Below are 6,552 nucleotides of genomic sequence, written 5' to 3' on the forward strand. Positions count from 1 at the left end.
GTATTAATGCAAAATATAAGAACTTGAACTATCCGACGAGGAGAAATCTGGAGAACTCGCAATGTACTATATTGCATTAAATTGCTGCGGTTAATGATTTGCATTTAAATGATAAATGAGGTATAATATTAGAATGTGGCGCATTATTGTATCTTGGAATTTCATACGACGTTTCTTGGCTGCCGAGAAGCGGATCAATGGTATTTAATACAATTTTTTTGAATTGACGTTGATTTTTATCATTAAATTTTAAAAAATCTGGAATAATACTTAAAAAAAAAAAGTTTAGATGTATCCTCATTAATTTTTTTTTGGTTGAGTTCTTGTCTTTAGAAATTCCAACATCGGTTCCACCCCTCTTTCACTGGGTAACATTTTTCGGTTTGTTCTTGGTTCTTTAAATAATGGTTTATTACTAGATTTTTCATTTTCTGCATATTCAGTAACTATTATTGGTGAAATCACTTCTTCTTCAACTGTTTCTAAATTTTGTTCAGTATCTGACCCTAAAGGTTCTTCAACGAAACTATCGTTTTCTAAGTTATCTATTATATGCAATGGCGCAACTAGACCTCTAAAACACAGGATGCTAAATCTATGAATGCATCACAGAGTTGTGGGGGGCAGAGCCACCCACACCCCCTGCACCTAAACCTACAATACTCGATAATTCAAAATTTTAAAATACATATTAACACACTTAACATACATAAAATAAAATAAATTAATAATTCTCTTTTTTTTCTACAATATCAATAACATATTGGTACATTTTAATTTCATAATCTTGTTAATAAATAACTAAGATATCATACATTTTAAATCAGTATAATTTTTCTGGGTTTCATGCAGTATAAACAATTCTGCAACTATGGAATGTGAAATAGTTACAGAAAAGTTCATCGTCGGCCATATGAATAGATTATTAAATAGATCAAACAAATGTCAATGATATACCCGGCTATTTGTTTTCACATAAAATGTCCATTATAATAAATATATAACAAGTTAAACACAAATCTGCGGTTAGATTTAAATACATTTATTCAAAAATACATAATAATAAATAAAATACAATATTTTAAAATGACCAGTAATGCTCAATGTTATGATATAATATTGTACTTCATAATTAATACACTCTAAATTGAATGAGTAACGTTAAATTGTATATTGCTAATATATTCATGTAACGATATTTTAATTGTATGGTTACACATAAATATATGTTAAATAAATTAACTATTTATTTGATGCAGGACCATATAATATTATTATGCATAGTCCATAGTGTATCTATGCAATACAAATATTTTAGTTTTTTATAACAACAGAAGATGTATTTGCATTCAATATAGCATGATATTTACATCTATTTTGTTAACTATATGCAATAATAATAATGGCCAGAACCTACGGATTTCATCGGTTAAACAATGTTTAATGCAGTATTCGCTGCTGAATACAAATGGCTTAAATGCTCAAATTGATGCACATGGAATCTTCTGAGTAGGTGTCACGTACGTTTAGGCGTTAGACAAATAACGTAGGGTAGTTAAGAACAAATCCGGGCGGCGGATAATTGGTATGAAAAACGGTATGGAAAATATAAGTAGGGGGGCAACTTCACGCTACACCCTCTTTTGAGCTACGAATTGAAATATGCAGCTAACATTTTGCAAATAGCCGTATCAAAAAATCATACCAATCATTGGTGTTTATACGTAGGTATAGTTTATAGTATAATTTAAAATTATATTATGTAATACACAATTGAAATATGCTATTTACAGAAGTATTTTACAGAATATATCGGGCTACTATTTAATATAAGTTTAATATAGAATAATTGTTTCTTACCCTTATAGTCTTAATACATGGTAATATTACAATAAACATAAATTAATAATTTATTTTTTTAAATGTATATATTAATTCTTTTTACTCTATATTTGTAGGAACATAACATGGGTTATTGAATATTATAAGCTCATGGTAATCAAATAAGAGCTCATATTAATTAATAACAATTTTTATTTTGTTTTGTTTTGCTAGTAAATAGATTATGTTTTTTAGATCTTCAGATTGTATTCATTTTAAATTTACTTTAATAATTTTTAATTATTAAAATTGGAAATCGTGGTTCATGGTTCTCGTCATTTATTAAAAACATTTTAAGCCACCAGACTGTTTTAATCCTTTGCGGACTTTTTCTCATTTTGGTGCCGGATCCTGGAGTCATATCACTATAATAGAATTATTAATAAAAGGAAAATTGAAAACAATAGATTTAAACACTCCGCATAATATTAAGTTTCGGAATCTGAAATAAAAAATGTATCGTGTCATCCAAAGAATTCAAAAACTAGAAAACTGATAACGACATATTATATTATAATATCTATCATCTATGGCAAAAGCCGATCGTCGTCACTCGTCGGAGACGATTCACAATTCTAATAATTTCATTGAACAAAAGAGAAATGTGTAAGGCAACAATAAACATTTGCTCACATATTTCATTATACTCAAGTAATTTTTTCAGTTCGGGTTTAGATGAAGAAAGAAGTTCCTCGATCTGGCGTCTGCACTCAAGATATGGCCTTGCAGCTATATTATATTACCCGAAGAGTCGATGTATACGTAAGTTTGATTACCTATTCTTTTGGGGCTTACATATTTTACCTTTTAGTCTCAACATTAAAATTTATTGTCACAGACAATTTGCTACCCGGGTAAAGTATAGAGGCATATATTTTGTTCCCGAGCGCGCAACACAAAAAAATACGCTTATCTATAGCACAAACGACGACGGCATATCCAGGTTGCGGAATAATAACATATTTATACAATTAAATAGATATAAATAGTGTTGTACATACTAGTCATACTACAGTAGTACAGTACACCGTACACGGGAGTTCTTATGTCCCTCAAAATTCAACAATTTTTATTTTTAGTTTATATAAAATGTTAAGTAATATATGAATATAACTATGCCGTCTGTTTGTGGTCAAACTGCAAATTAAAGTGACGCCTTTGTACATCAAACATCAAATTATTTTATAAAGCTGGGAAAGTCGCTCTGCTGATTATTGAATATCTATCGGAAATTGAATAAGCAAATTTGAAATTTGAAATAATCTCGAATAGCTTAAAATGTACCTAACCAATGCACTCAAAATGAATACATAAAATATTATTTATTGATTTCGTGCTCGACAGTATTCAGAGAAAAGATTTAACTTGGAATTTTACAAACTATATTTGGTATAGTCGGTATACGGTAAATGTGATGCATTGGGCACTGAATACTTTTATATTAAATCTAAAAAGTAGTAATCACATTTATTTACTATAAGATTTTTATTTAATAACTCATAAATAAATATGCTTGTGATTTGAATATTTAAACACCACCTTTATTAATTATTAAATTAAAAATTAAAATAATAGGTACTTTATATATTTTTGTGATTTAAATTTTAAAATTATAAACTATTTCGGTTATTTTTATACCTCATTTCATTATCTTGATGATCAAATCTCCAACACGGCCCTCCTTGATATAAAAATTTGTAATACACCATATATCTATGGTTTTATCATATTGACGTAGTATAAATTATAATGCAATCCATGGCGATTGTCGAAGTAGTTGCAAAGACGCAATCGATCTAAACATTCAGTTACCAAAGCTGCAGACATGAACAAGAAACACGAAGCGATCCGAACGGTTTTTTTTTCATAATAAATCTCAATATCTTCAGACTTAAGTTCAGTCGTATATCTGATTTATTCCGCAGTGCACACACAATATTAGGAATTCTGCCGAAGCCCGAAAGCGACGATGTTTAAAGTAATTAATTTTGGTTTCATACTTTTTTGGTGCTTAAATTTATTTTTTATGCTTCAAATAAAAATTTAACTTCATGAAAAATATGCTACCCCTATGTAGACACATATTTTATTTCTGAGAGCAAATGCATAAAATATGAGAGACCAAATAATATACAAACGCCGCTGGTCGTCGTCGTTTTTCTGCTCCCTGATCGTAGGGTAATTTTATAATTATAACCTATTTTTAAGTACTTGAAATAGACATTCATTATATGGTTTAATTTAGAAATATACGTTATAAGTGATTACTCATGACACAATTTTAATTTATAACTTTGATGTAACTCTCAAAAAAAAAAAAAACCGTAGATATAGGTACATGAAATTTTTACTGAATATTTATAACGGCGTTTTCTATAAATCATACAATTTCGACTACATATTTTTATAAGCGTTTGAATTTTGAATTTTGACAAAATGAGTAGAAGTCACGGAAATGTGCAAAATATTTTGATTTAGAAATTCCTAAAAATGTTTCGTTTTATATACAAGTTTTTAAAACTTAATACAATAAGATTCCTTATAAGTTTGTCTGCCTATTTATCAAAAAAAAAAAAATTCTACTGGAAAGTCGATTAAATTTTTATAAACATTTGAAGTTGAAATGTTGACAACATTGGATATTCACTCCATTTCTCATATAGTGATTTTTACCTGTTTTATTATAATGGAAAAACCAATAGGTTATTGCAGATATTTGAAATTTACATTATTTGTTTATATTTTCAATTCATATACTTAATACAATTTTCAAATTATTTTGACTCGTTTTGAGCTGTTTACATACAATTTGAATTTTGAATTTTTTTAGTTTATTTAGTTTTTTTTTTTCTATAATTGTTAATAAAATTGTATTTGTTCGGTAAAAAGCTTGAAAATTCAATAAAATTCTCCTGATGGATATTTATAATATTAGTTTAAAAATATTCAAAATACATAGGTACGATTTTAGTAATGAGCATTTAAAGTTTAAATTTTAACAAAATTCACATCATTTAAAATGTACAAATAATTTTATAATTTAAGATTTTTGAAATATTCAACTTTTTTAGGTTAGGGTTGAAAATTCAAAACAAAGTTCCATGCAAGTAGGTTATTCTATCATTGAAAAATCAAAAAAATATTATCACAGATTTTTTATGTTCAAATGTGAACTAAATTAAAGATTCAATTGCCAAGAATAATGATTTATGTTATTTTGCTGTAAATTAAAAATATTATTCGTGGGTACTTGAAACTTTTAAAGTATATTATTATATTTTATACCCGCAATGACTTTTTAAATGTACTTTTTTTAATGAATTTAATCTACTGCGTGTAGTACTAATACTTACTAGTAAAATAAATTACTTTAATCACAATAATATCATCGAATACACTAAATTATTAAGTAATATTATAGACTGACAGACCGTCTTCACTCAGAATCGTTTTTCGTATACAATGATTTTTTATGGTTGAATTCAAACTTAACACCATCCATTACAGTAACCCAATTGCAACCTAATGTACAGCAGAGCGACCTCCACGTACCAGCTTTTTTTAAATATATTTTTCAATATCTTAACATTTTTAACTTAACTGATTTTTATTGCTATAAATTTATTAAATAATGAGTTACTTTTAATCAAGTCCTAGTTGCGTAGTTTGTTTATAAAATAATAAATAAAGAAAAAATTATTATTATTAACATACATAAAAAAAAATAAGTTAGTTGTAAGTTTCCAGATCAATTTTAACTTAACTGAATTAAAAATAAAATTAACTATTAACTTAAAACTTTTTGAAATGTTTCATATCGACTTAACTCAGTTAAAAATTTTCATTAACTAGCCTAGGCTTGCAGTTATTATTATACTAAATTATTTTTTACACATAGGTACTCACATAACATAATTATTATTATCTAACTCTAATTTATTGCAATAATTATTTATTTTCTTAAACACAATATTTCAGGAATTAATATATTATAAATTAATTAATAATAAAAATAATTTATTTGAACGATATTTATAAAATATTGAAATAAAATAAACACACTTCCTAATCAGTAATAATGGTAACTAGTCCCTATGTATTATACTATTATTAAAATAAAAATGAACCAGTAGCAGAGTTCTAGTAGATAACTAACTTGCCGTGATGCCTAGTGAAGAAATATGACTTTTGTAAGGTATAAAACTTATACGTTCTTGAATAAAATAGTTGAAACACAAATTAACACATAATAACTACGTATAGGTAAGATAAAAGCTACAACTTAAAAAGATTATTTTAGCTATATAATATCTGTAATTTCTAATAACAAATAGCTCATACGTATATTGTTGAACATTTTACTATATAGGTTGCGTTTTTTTTTTCAGAGATGATGTTTATTAGTGAAAATTTGCCAAATTTTGAATACAATGTCATATTAAGCAGTGTGAAATGTGTTGACGTGAGTGTTTCAAAGACTTAGTTATAAAGCAGAAAACATGTGGTATGTACTTTTTATTTTTCAGTAGATTTATTTAATATTGTTAAATGATCAGAGTTTGTATTGCCCCCAACTTTTTAATTTAATTGTGTTGTAACTACTGGTATAACGCTGTTCCGGCTATCAATAAAATTGTGATAAAAATTATGAAATTGGTCAGGTATGAAATT

This window comes from Myzus persicae, unplaced genomic scaffold, assembly GCF_001856785.1.
Source record: "Myzus persicae strain clone G006 unplaced genomic scaffold, MPER_G0061.0, whole genome shotgun sequence".
NCBI classification, from domain to species: Eukaryota; Metazoa; Arthropoda; class Insecta; order Hemiptera; family Aphididae; genus Myzus; species Myzus persicae.